Source organism: Phoenix dactylifera, chromosome 8, assembly GCF_051530095.1.
Source record: "Phoenix dactylifera cultivar Ajwa chromosome 8, Ajwa_hap1_PhDact_Kaust_v1.1, whole genome shotgun sequence".
Classification (NCBI taxonomy): Eukaryota; Viridiplantae; Streptophyta; class Magnoliopsida; order Arecales; family Arecaceae; genus Phoenix; species Phoenix dactylifera.
In genome coordinates this window covers 6,968,457-6,980,091 of record NC_143197.1, presented here as the reverse complement: position 1 = coordinate 6,980,091, position 11,635 = coordinate 6,968,457, and the positions used below count along the sequence as shown (strand labels likewise).

General features: G+C 42.4%; 1 pseudogene across 1 annotated transcript; it reads right to left on the bottom strand.

Annotated features, from left to right (window-relative positions):
- Positions 1-817: 817 nt before the first annotated feature.
- Positions 818-11,293, bottom strand: LOC103701021 (uncharacterized; annotated as a pseudogene). Its single transcript, XR_015967628.2, has 4 exons — positions 11,275-11,293; positions 10,333-11,192; positions 1,579-2,337; positions 818-1,469 (listed from the first exon to the last, which is right to left on the bottom strand). The product of XR_015967628.2 is annotated as an uncharacterized LOC103701021 (transcript).
- Between the last annotated feature and the right edge of the window lie 342 nt (positions 11,294-11,635).

Here is an 11,635-nt window from a genome sequence, read left to right as displayed (position 1 = left end):
ATGCAGGATAAAAGCCTGATCAATCTCGGAATTTATAAGCTGAAATAACACAAAGAAAATAATAAAACATCCTCGAGCAAGAGTGCTATATAAATGGAATTATATTCAGGCAATCAGGAAAGCATATGGCAACCAAAACAAACATGCCTAAATTAGTGGATCAACAACCATTGACCTGTTAAGAGGAAATCCTACTTTGTTAGATGACCAACCATGTTTTCAACAAACACTTCGGCAATAATGAAACAGGATTCTTGCATGCAACCGAAAGCATTTCCACATGAGTTACCAAAAAATGTCTTGGAAGAATCACCCACCTACCTGATACCCTACCAATAATAAACTTGTGAAGCACTCCTGGAATATATTTATAGTGGAAAGGGTATGCAACTGTAGGGCTTCTGATGCAAATGGCTTCTATCCTCTTGTTCTTGAGAGCTCTGATGAAGAGAGAAAATGATGGTGCCCCTGCAGCATTGGAGGGGCTCGGCAAGCTCGATCAACATTCTGCAGAGCAAAATGCAACCAAGAGGCAGAACTGGAGCACAAAAATGGCTACAAAAGAAAGCTGCTACGTTAACAGCAGCAACAGCGATGGCAACAGAGATGATCAGAGATGGGCGATAGCTGAATGCCTCATTTAGCCTCGCATGCACGAACCAGCAAACGTATAATTCGAAGGAGAGGAGATTAATCCATCAAAGCAATATCTGTTGGTGAAAGTGAACTCAGCCCAGCTCAAGCCCAACTGGACATCTATTAGTTTCATACGATGTTTTAAGCACCATAGAACCAATGGAACCAGGAGACATATTCATAACCGAACAACCTGTACACCTCTAGAACCATTGTATTGGAAACAATTAGTAGTGTCCACATCTATTTTACATATTCTTAAATCGAACTAAAATGTTAGCAGTAACATGAATAAGTAGATCTCGTTACAACATACAGAAATTGCCTGCTGCAGCACCATCACCACCCACAGGATTTGATTAGTCCTTGATGGAAGCTCAACAAAACTAGAGGCTGCATAATATGACCTTGACCTAGAGGCTGCATGTCATGTCTGCAGTTTCAAACTAGTTCCCCTGTGTTGATGTTTTCTTCTATACAGTACAAATACATCCCACAAGGTCAGTAGATTGGCATGGTTAAACGAGAATTTGCAATCTGGCTGCAAGACGGGAGCACTTGGTCCAAGAACTCTTGCTTAGACCACAAATACAGCCTTCAAGAAGCTCAAGATCTTCCTTGCATGCCAATATTGATCTATCTCTGGATCTTCCAAAAGCATTTTAGAGACAAGGAACCAGCAATGGTCCATGTCTGATATAGGCATGACCGCTTTCCAATAAATCTTCCATCTCGCGTATCATAATATATTGGCCACTTGCCATGTGAAAGACGCTTCTCAGCCACTGCAACAGCCCTCTGGGCTAACTCTGGCCTGCCCATCTTAATGCAAACTAACGTGAACCGAAATATAAAACAAGAACAAACAATTAAGGTTTATGGTTAGCAAAGCTAAATGCTAAAGAGAGTACCAAAAGAAGAGATCACAAAAACTAACTTTACCTGCCATATCAGTGTAGGCCAAGATCTGCCATTGTGATGACTCTACTTGTTAGGAAAGAGTCGTGCCTATTTTTCTAGAAATCCTGCATTGCTAGCAGGGAAAAGTCCTGCTAGTGGTTTTATGACCACTGAATGCCTGCTTAAGATGCCTCAAGTTTAATAACATGAAAAATTAAGAAGAAGAACGATGCCTAAGGAAATCATCTCAAAAGCTCTCTGAAAGGTGCCAATTATGAAGCATCCATCACATATAGGAATCAAAAAGTTAAAAAGCAGGTAAAAGAAACACTCGTGTTTTTTGGATCACTGCCAGTGACTATACACCAGCATATTTTAAAGGCATATCTGCCACAAGATCATCCCATTTATCTTCAATAACATTGAGAATGCCCTTGTCTTGTCTTGGAGTTGTTAGAGAAGAAACTACGGCCCAAAAATTGCAAGAACCTAAAGTCCATGTGAGCTGGTTGTAGATTCCCAATAAGGTAGCCTCCTGTCTCAGGAATCCAGTCCACTAGACAAGAAGGAATTTGCTCCTGATATATATTAAACTTGTTAACAGCATCATGGCTCATGGAAATATTCTTCAGTCTTGTACCCATAGATCTCATTGATCTTCTTCATATCCGCCCAATATTACTCTCTTATGTAGAAAGAGAGAGCACCAAGCCTGTTATCAATAGCATACACCAGGTTCTTAGAAGTATCATTGATAGCGATCATTTCACGAGAGCGCCGCAGAGCAGAGTAGAATAAAGCCTGTGGAAGGGAATATTTTAAGCAGATGATGATAGAGCTTATTTCTAATAATGAAAGACACATTTTCAGAGAATACTAACTTAAAGGATGCATTTCAGGTCACCCATATTGGAGCTGTAGGAAAGTGAAATTCCCAGGTACTATCTCCTAGAAAAAAAAAGGGGGTATGCGTATTTTTGTTGGGAGGGCAAAAAGAATGTAGGTACGGATGACTCGAGCAAAGTGCTTGTAGAACTATCTCCATAAATCTAAAATTTTCCAAAACGGCAATAATTGACTAAAGCAGTAGCAAGCTTCGTTAAATTTTATCTTAGTGTCTAAAGTCCAGATATTCTCTTGAAGCAAAAATGGAAGTCAGCAAGAAGTAATGCTTGTATAAGTAGTAAGGCCTCACATATTGAATTCCACAATTTTTCTCTCAGTCATGGTCTTAGCTCAAAAGATCACATTCGGGGTTTTAAATATGGTGCATGTGGTTGCATGTGTGCATGCAGTCCTATGATCGCACCATATTTGCCTATATGCGGTCCTTTGACCGTACTGCATTTGCTTGTATGTGGTTATTATATGTATACATATTGCATATGGACCAAAAAGGTGGTCTACTTATCACTAAATGTCATGTGCTATTGGACGTGTTCCCATATCAAACTCTATAGCCGACTCTACTCGCATTTCCTATGCGACTATCTGCTAACACATCCAATAATCCCCAATAATTATAAGAAAGATCTAATAGCCCAATCCAAACAATAAATTCAAACAACTAGATTGTTTTCTCTTTTTTTTCTCCCTTTTCTCTTTTAATAATATCCAATTAGAAATTTTTATGTGAGAACTCGTGCAGGCGTGTGTTTAATCCCACATCGGTTATTCGCTGGGTAGATCTTGGGTACTTATACAGGATCAAGAAACCCAAATAATACCTTCCGGCTAGCCATTTTGGGTGAGGTCCTGGGTTGTTAAAAATGGTATCAGAAAGGACCCGACTCATAACCTATGTAGACTAGAAGACACTGCAGTACGGATCCACTAGGGCTGACCATGGGCCGATCGTGGTGTTTGTGATTAGATTTGAACCCTTAGCCTGACGAGGACGTCAGGGCTTGAACGGGGGAGTACGCGAGGACCCATGCGGGCATGTGTTTAGTCTCACATCGGTTATTCGCTGGGTAAATCTTGGGTACTTATACAGGAATAAGGAACCCAAATAACACCTTCCGGCCAGCCATTTTGGATGAGATTTTGGGATGTTAAAACAACTGCCTTTTAAAACAATGATCACATTTGCCTTTACACAATTGTCATACATATGCAAGCAAGGTATGCCAAACTGACCAGTTCACCCCGTACTAGGGGTGGCAAAATATGACCCGACCCGCCAACCCGACCCGTGTTCGACCCGCCATAAACAGGTTTGGGTTTGGCTTAAACAGGTTCAGGTCGTAAACAGGTTGACCCGTTTAATCTGTTTATTAATTAGGTCGGATACAGATTTTAAATTCCTGACCCGTTTAACCCGTATAACCTGTTTAATTGTTGGGCTAATAAATAAGGGCCAGCCCAACTCCCTGCCTCGGCCCGCTTTCACCGCCTCGGCCCAACTCCCCGCTTCGGCCTGCATTCACCGCGAGGTCCACCGTCTGCTTTCAGCCTTTCACCGCGAGGTTGATTGGATCGTAAAGGCGTCGCTAAGGCCGTAAGGCGTTGCTTCTCCTTAGGTTTAGCCGTTTAGGGTTTGTCTTTGTGAGCACCGCCCCAGCTCTATTCCCTCGGTCCCTCTCCCCTCTCCTAGTCTCCTCTCCTCCGGACCTCCGCCTCCGCCCTCTCCTCCCCCTTGCCGACTCCTTCCGCCTCCCCGTCGACGGCGACCGCGGCGGCTCGACGGGTTCCTGGGACGTCGCTTCCGCCTTCTTGGGGCTTTTCGTCGTCTCGCGACTTGCCGGCGGACGGTGACTGCTTTGTCTTCTCCACGACGACGGCCTCCACCTCCCGCTTTATCCGTGCGTTCTCTCCCCTTCTCCGCTAGTAGTATAGTCATGCTATCTCTGATTTCCTTCCGCCATCTCTTTCTGTCTCTGTTTCTTGGTCTTGAGGATCTTGGATCTCAAAGCGGCGGAGGACATGAGCGTGCTCTATCTTTTCCTCAAAGCGGCGACTACTGCGGAGTCCAGCAGCAGGTATGCCGGTGGAGGGAAATAGTTTGGTTTTTACTTCTTATGGTTTGATTCATGGCGAAAGCTAGGACTTCCAGATTTTTCCCCCCCATTCGAATCGAAGTCGTCGATGATTTTCGGAGAGAAAAAAAATTTAGGGATGGCGCCTAGAATCCTAGATCAGAGATTTTGAGGGCTCCCGTTTCCATTTTCTTTTATTTTTTCCAATAAGAAAATTGTAATCAGTTAATTTCTCTCCTCCCCTTGTTCCTCTCCGTGTTTTCTTTTTTTTAATTTCTGGTTAAATTTTTTTTTAAAAAAAAATTGCTTGACTGTGTTAATATTGGTGGATTTATCGTAAATTATGTTGGCACTGTTCATGGCTTATACGCTAACTATCTAATTTAAGTCCAATAGTTAAACGGGTCGGGTTGGGTTAAACGAGTCGGGTTGGGTTAAACGGGTTACCTGTTTATTAAACCGGTTAAACGGGTCGGATCGGGTTACCCATTTAATAAACAGATCAGGTTCAGGTTGGAATTTTCTGACCTGTTTAATAAACAGGTCGGGTTCAGGTTTATGATTTTTTGACCCGACTTACATCTGACCCGACCCGTTTATGTCCGACCCGATTGCCACCCCTACCCCGTACCGAACCAAACTCGTGCAAAACTGGGTTGGTCCGACCTTGTTTGTCGGAAAATATCGTGAACCAATCCGAAACGGGCAGTTCAAAGAGAAACTGGTAAAAACCGCTCGGTTCGCACCAATTTGAACTGATTCAAACGGGTTCAGCTCCCCCCCCCCCCCCCCACCACCACCTCTTTAAAGCTTGAAATTGGTTTGTTGAGCCGGTGGTGAACCGCCCGGTTCACCCTATATCAAACCGGTAGCCAACTGGCAAGCGTCCTGGTACCAATTCGGCTAATATTGTATACAAGTATGCTTATCTATATTTATCTCTTCTTCTACATTCAAGTATAGTCAAACATAACTAGGAATAAATTAATAAGGTTGGGTTCTGCACTTCATAAAACTAGTCTCTCATTAAGTGGGCCCATATGCATAATAAGCTCATAGTCAAAGATGCCTCACATACCCATAAATTCTTATGGTAAAAATTTGCTTTATAGAGACATTCTTCAAAAGAAGTCCAATCACCAGAGTGTGAAATAAGGCAACTCTGCATCAAACTTTTAAAATTAAATCTCCTATCATGGCATGAGAAGCTGTTTGACTGTGCCAAGACTAACGCTAATAGCCCTTTTTCTCATCATATTTACTTAGACAGCTTCAATCATTGTGTCAACATCTAGACAATACAAGACACATTGTTGCATGGTAGTTGCACACGTCATGCATGTTGCACCATGTCACCTGAATTTTCATTCCACAGCAATGTTCAGATGTGAGAAACCCCCTAAATTTGGTGTCTCAATGTATCACTGCTTCTAACCGCATCAAATTTAACATATTCATCTATGCCAGTTGACTTATGCACGTTCACACCCTTCATTTTTCAATAACCACAAACCATACATGACAGTGATATATGAATATATCTCTTACAGATTCTTCAGCATTTCTGCCAACCTACGACTGCCCTTTATCATCACTTAACCTTTAAAAAACCCAACCCTTTTTCAAAGACAGCTTCTTTTATTTTGAAGCCTACCAGATCTCGTACAGATTCATAGAAAGCATTTATTTTAAATGGTCTATCGGTGTTAGGAAGTTAAAGAAAATAGCAGAGCCATGAGCAACCAAAAAGAAAATGTACGTAAATAAAATGACAGTAGTTTAAGAGTGTCAAAGCCTATGCAGGTATCTGGCGGAAAAAAGTGTGCTAATCTTCAAATATAACAAGCGTACAGCATGCTCGTACAATCATATGGGTTTGTCCAAAGGGTGGCACTTCCAATCCCACATTGAAAGAAATGAAGAAAAAAGGGACATCTTTGTATTTTATCTTTTTTGCTTTGTTAAGGAGGATCCATATCACTAGTTGTTGTCACCAACAGTTGTTAACTCACCTGGTTAGCACCCTTTCTTAAGGGCATGCCCCTCAGGGAGTCCAAAGTTCGTACCTGATTGTGAGCCTGGTGGCACATTACCAACGTATTGCTCAAAAATAAAGGGGGAAAAGGGGGAGGGGAAGGCCACTAGGCATTGTCACCTATAAACAAAACTCTCTATATATATGTGTGTGCGCGCGCGCGCGCATACCATGTGGGTGTGTGTGTGTGCCAAAAAAACGAAAGAGATGCAGAAGAGAGCATACACATGCAACTGCATAGCATGCAGAACTAGTTTTCTTTCTAGTGATGGAAGTTTAGGTATCAGGCATAATTTCAGTTTTACAAAACGACCTATGAAGATTATAACCCCCCTGCACTAGCACATCTAAACTAGGTAACTTTTGTTTTGTTTTGTCCATTTCTAAATCAGAACTAAGATGATGTCACAAACTCAATATATGCACAATGATAAGAGATATTTTGCATAGAATGAGGTGGCATTTTTTATACACATTGGCATGGCTAAAACCATGTCATCACAAATCTCGTAAGTGAGATACAGATGTGTTTTAAGAAAATCTTGGCAGGATAATTTGTAGATAACGGATACACAGTTCATATCAGAAAAAAGAAGAGAATACCAGACAAGCAAATATGGTAATCCAGGATACCATACATAGGGCCTGGAATATTCTTTAGGGCAAAGTATCAGGCACATTACATGGCATGCAATCAAATAGATAGATGCATAAAAATGACCCATAACCTGATCTAATGATGCTATGTGCTGGAACCATGCACATCTTTCAGTGTCTCATGTCACTATACACCAGCAATTAGCGATAGCATGCTAGGTCTAGATAATCAAGTATCAAGAATAATTTATAATACATAAAGAATAGTTATGGCAGAATATGAGTTACAAAATGTTGGTTCAGTGAGAAAAGGTGAAAATTAATGCTTTCTTAAGAGAGAATCCATCAATGCTTGACTTATCTGGATCTCAAGAGGGTGCCCATGAATGCCCATCCAATGGTCTATCATACATGAGCCATCATTGACTAGGCGGGAACATGCCAAAGCCATCTGACAAACATAAATTCAGAATCAACTTAATGCCTATTTGTACATCCAGCCTCTCTTGTAATGCATAATGTCGTGATCTTTCCATAAGCTCTCAGCAAACTAATCCACCACAATCCTGCCAAAATCAAAAATAAGTGTTAGGCCCGACCCTTTGGCCCAGCCTTGTAGCAAGAGCAAGGCCCGAAAGCCTGCTCCGTCTTTCTAACCAAGGCAGAGCCCGACTTTGACACGAAGGAGTACTTCTCCATCTCCTCCTCAGACTCCACCAGAGGCTAGGGAACCCTAGCCTCCGCTCTATATAAAGGACCCCAACCCCCCCTTCTAGCCACTCATTGCCAACCACCTTTGCCCCTTATCCCTTCTTTCTTCTTCTTGAGAGTTGTCCACCTATGATCATTGTGCTTGCCGGAATCACGACCATGAATCTCGCCGGAGACAAGGTATGAAGTCCTCAATCCCTCTCTGTTTTCTTTTTCTAGCTTTCCCCTTCTCTATGGGGTGATTGTCGGCCGGATTTCATTAGGAAATCGCTGTGAAGCCCTCTCCCCTATTCCATTATTTACCAACCTATTTACTTTGTATTCTCTTTTTTCCAGCCATCGACACGGCCACTGCCTGCTAATGGACCCTCGGTTGAGTCCTAGTGGGTCTCCCAATGACTAGTTGGCAGAGCCATAGTTGTCGGTAAACGTCCAGTGCTCAAAACAAGATGAATTCCCTATTTTCCCTATTTTCGGCCTTTTCCCTTTGTTTTCTTGCTGGTCGGATGCCCATTGTCGCCGGCCATGCCTCGCCCCCTGCAGCCAAACCTCCAACTGTGCTGCCGCATCACCGGACCACTGCCACCCCTTTCTTTCTCCTTTTTCTCTTCCTTCGGAACAACAAGAGGAGGCCATCTTCCTCCTCTATGTTGTCAAAAAAAACAAAAGAAAGAAAAGAAAAGAAAAAAATTTCATCTCTGCCTCTCTCTCTCTCATCTTCATGATTTGTGGGCCTCACTAATATGACCGCTACAGCATAGGTTGACAGTCGTAAGAGATCTTGGCCCCTAGCCACCGGGCAGCATGCCAAACCCCACCTCGGCCCTTGCCTTGTTACTATTGACCCTTATTAAGTCACCTAGACCATAGCTAATCTTGACCAATTGAGTTCACCCTATTTGGACCGCCCCAAGCAGTCGAGCACCGCCGCCTAGTTGGCCTGTGCTTTCTCCACCCTGATTCGGGTATGAAGCCACACAATTTGCAGTAGCTAAATTGGATCATTTTGCCCAATTTTAACTCTTTTTTAATTTTCTTGGGTTTCGAAGTCGTTGATTATGGATTTTAATTTCTTTGAATAGGTTCAACTAATTCGCTTAGTTGAATTTGAGGGTTCCGAACGAAAGAAGTACTCCGGACATTCCTTACTAGGTTTTAAACTACCAGTTGTTTTTATCATGAAAGGAATAATTCTATATTTTTCTTAAAATTAAGTATTAAGCATACAATACTCTAAAACTTATCGCAAAATAACAATTTCATGAATATTTTAGTATTAATGACTGATTTATGAAATACAAACTCCATATTTATGGAATTTATATTTTTTATGAAAAGATTGATTTCATGATTGCTTTACTGTTAAAGACTTGTTTATGGACTACAAATTCGATAAAGACATTTAGTGATTTTATGTATGATTTAAAAAAATATTTTATAAGAAAATATGACTTAAGAAAATTTGTTTTAAGAAGTATGGTTAAAGGCTCTCAGATAGCTAGGATAGCTTCATTGAAGTGGGGTCAATTGATACCTTGGAGCTAGCATTCAACGAAAACAGTCCTCTACCAACGAGTATAAAGTTAGTAACAAACACAAACTATGATACTTTGTCGATTACAATGATAGCCCTATCATGGGTATAAAGTGACCATATCACTGAATGTCTGTAAGCAATGTTTCACATTATGAACTGGCTAAATGGATTATAATTTATGGCTTTTATTTATGCTATATACTTGAAATCATCATGATTTATGCATGTATGATTGGTTTCTATGACTTGTTATATCACGATGTATTATAAAATATTTTATTTTGCAATGATAGTTATTCTTCCTAAATGATGTATTAATTCATGTAAAACTTATGCTTGATCCGATAAGGTAGCATAAGGTTTACTTACTGAGCTGTATAGCTCATATCTTTTTTTATTTTTTCTTTTTAAAGGAATAGGGTCACTAAGAATAAAGAATAATTCAAGCTCCAGTTCACGCTAGCAAGTTTGATGATTTTGTAGCAAAATTTTAGTTTTTTAATCGACTATAGATTTGTACTTGATGACTTTCTGAATTTTGAAGTTATGGTTTGGGTATTTAAATTTAAATTTAGTCGCTCTGAACCAATATTTATTTAATTATTTAATGGATGATGGATTTATGCTTTTTATTTTTATTTAAGATTATGATTGTTGCAACATTATCACTGAAACCAGGGTTAAAAGTTTGCAAATCATTGCAGATCCCAGCTAGCGAACAAGACACCATATCAAAACATTAATTTCTAACTTAGCGATGATAGAAATAAATTCAAGACGGATGTGTGCAAAGAGCCAAGTTTGAAAATAATTTCTAAGCAGAAAGCTAAACCGAACTACAAGCAATAGGAGTGAAACAAGATGTAATAATAATTTCACATCACTAGAGCAAGAAAGAACTGAGACAAACGCAGAATGATAAAAGGCTCGATTTTTACCAGAAGCTGCAAGGTGTAGAGAAGAAAGTTGCGGACGATCTCGCTCTCCTTCTTGAGAAGAAACGCTATCGCAGAGGGAACGAAGTCCCTGATGAACACCTGGTCGTAGTTGAGCTGGTTCGACGTGGTCGGGTCATTGGCGGCCACAGTCCCCACCAGGCTCCCACGGTCGCTCACCACCGCCTCATTCAAAGGCCTCCACGCCTCCTTCTTCATCTCTGATACTTCTGTCTCCTATCCCACCTCCAAATTCCCCCCGGATGCCTCCAAATTCCCAACTCCACCACCGAAACCCCCTCCTTTTCGTCCCTCGTCACCATCGCCACCTGTTCTTGTTCCACTTCCTCTTTCAGCGCCTCCTTTAGGGCTTCCGCCTCGACGCTCGCAACCATGAAAGGCTTCACGGCCAAGCCCTGGATGTAGATCCTATCAAAGGCCTTGTCGCCGCCGCCCAGACCCAATCGACGGAGGTGGAGAGGCAGCGGAGATTCCCGGAATGCCCGAGCGGGCCGAGGTTGCCCAGGGGCCAGGTCGGGTGGGGTCGGGGTCGGTTGGCCGGATGCCGTCGGCGGGGAGGGAGTAGGGGTCAGCGGCAGAGGGCCGGCGGTGGCGGTGGGGGCATTTGGGGAAGAATTCGGCGGTTCTTGAGCAGTCGATCAGGAGTCGGCGGCAGGGTTTGAGGGTGAAGATTGCTACGGAGGAGGAGAAGAAGATGGAAGGTTTTAGGAAGCAGAGATCAAAGATTGGACTTTTATTGAGGGAGGCTGGTGGAGTTGCGGGGGCATAATGCGAAAGAAGTCCAAATCCCGGAAAGAGATGCGGGGAACTGAGATCCCGGAAGAGATTTTTCCCTTTCTTCGCTCAGGGGAAGGGACAACCCCATCCCAGCATAGCAGCCCCACTAGGCCCCTACCCGCCAGGAGAGTGTCCGACCGATTTTACTCGTATCCTCCTCATTCATGGATCCAACTTAGTTATCCCTCTAGACTTCGGCTGAGCCCTCCATATGATTACATCATATCTGGCACCATCGAAGTTATTAGAGGACCAATGAGCCCTCCCACCCTACATATCCGAGCAGAAACCATCCGATCTTCATATTTAATCGATGTCCGTACGTTTCGACTCGGACCGCCCGGGTGGAAGTAAAGCCCAATTTTATTGAGCTACCACCGAGGTTTTTCGCTTTCCTCGAGCAGGGACGGAGGAATTACGGTTAAGATAATGTTCGCCGCTGACGGGGGAATTACGGTTAAGATAATGTTCGCCACTGACGGGGGAATTAAGATAATGTTCGCCATGT